The sequence below is a fragment of the Crocodylus porosus genome, unplaced genomic scaffold (assembly GCF_001723895.1).
Source record: "Crocodylus porosus isolate Cpor-Errol unplaced genomic scaffold, CroPor_comp1, whole genome shotgun sequence".
Taxonomy (NCBI): domain Eukaryota; kingdom Metazoa; phylum Chordata; order Crocodylia; family Crocodylidae; genus Crocodylus; species Crocodylus porosus.
In genome coordinates, this window is record NW_017728950.1 from 35,548,251 (window position 1) to 35,549,687 (window position 1,437).

Here is a 1,437-nt window from a genome sequence, read left to right on the forward strand (position 1 = left end):
GTTTATCAGCATCGCCACACACCCCTGTGCTGAAAAAATGGTGGCGGGGTGCTTTGAACTAAAGCTCGTCAAAAGTGTTTTATCTCAAAGTGTGCTACCACCATTTTGTCAGTGTGGAGACACACATCAACGCTAATACGTGTGACATGCGAGGCTGCCGGAGCATGTCAATTTCCATGCTCCAGCAGACTCAATTAATCGAGTCTGCTCCGACACACTAGATTTACAGTGCATTGGAGCAGTCTCCCCCCCCATGTGTGTAGGAGCCCAAATTGAGCAAGAGTATATATAGTCACATTAACTGTACATGTAGATGCACCCTATGTGACAGGAAACTGGGCAAAATGAACCTATGGTCTGACTTAGTAAATGGCAGTTTTTATGTTCTTATGTTCTTGATCCTCTAGTTAGGTGGGCCTTCAAAAGTTTCATGAATTACTGCATATCATGTGCTAAAAAAAGAAGTCAAAAGCTAAACAATGATACAGTTTAGTACTAAGAGATCTGCATAGTTACAGCCAGGTCTTTTGACATGTATGTGCTTCTGCTGCATCCTTTCATGCTTCATTACACTATATATTAAATATCTGGGTTGAATTATTAGCATTAAAAATATAGAGCAAAGTCAGTATGACATACAGATGGAGCATACTTCATCAATTAGGAACAAGGGCCAAATCTCAGGACAAGATCATGCACTTCACACTTGTCACTGGTTCCTTATTTTAAGACTGCACAATAATTCATCCTTGAAGTCCCAGCCAAAAGCTGATATAGTTCTCTAATGTATTTACAGGTCCTCATCACAGTAGTATTGAGGCATCTTACAATCCTTAATGCATTTATTTTCAGGATACCTCTTTCAGGTAGGGCAGTGCAATTACGAAAAAAAAAAAAGAAAACAGGCAAAGGCCATGTCTACATTGCCTTTGTCATAAGCCTGGAAGCAAAACAATGAAGTTCACCCCACCTACCACCAGCTCCCACTCAACATGCACCAAAACCCAGAATCAGACAGTACAGCAGGTTAACAAGGGCTTAAGCATACATGAAGAAGCATACCTAAGACAAAGAACGAGGGTAACTCTAAGCACATGCTCAAGGCCAAACTACATAACCTACACTTCCTAATTTCCAGGCTTTGGTATGCACTGAGTGGAAGCGAGTGGGCAAACATGCTCTTCAGGGAACAGACACACAACACTTAGAATGGCTTAAATGTAGTTTAAATTTCAACCTGGCAGATGTGCAAGCCGTAAACTAGTTTAAAGCCACCTGGAATGATTCATAAGCATTCCTGGAAAATCAAGTATTGTTTTGAATTGTTTCAGTGTTGTATGTTAACACCAAGCATTCATAGATTCATAGATTCATAGATGCTAGTGTCGGAAGGGACCTCAATAGATCATCGAGTCCGACCCCCTGCATAAGCAGGAA

General features: G+C 41.0%; 1 long non-coding RNA gene across 1 annotated transcript in view; it reads left to right on the top strand.

The window, feature by feature from the left end:
• The first annotated feature begins 320 nt into the window (after positions 1-320).
• LOC109323359 overlaps positions 321-1,437 on the top strand; it is a 25,624-nt gene continuing 24,507 nt past the window's right edge. Inside the window, exon 1 of the long non-coding RNA XR_002104635.1 lies at positions 321-391. This is a non-coding gene — a long non-coding RNA (uncharacterized LOC109323359). The remainder of the gene's footprint in view (positions 392-1,437) is intronic.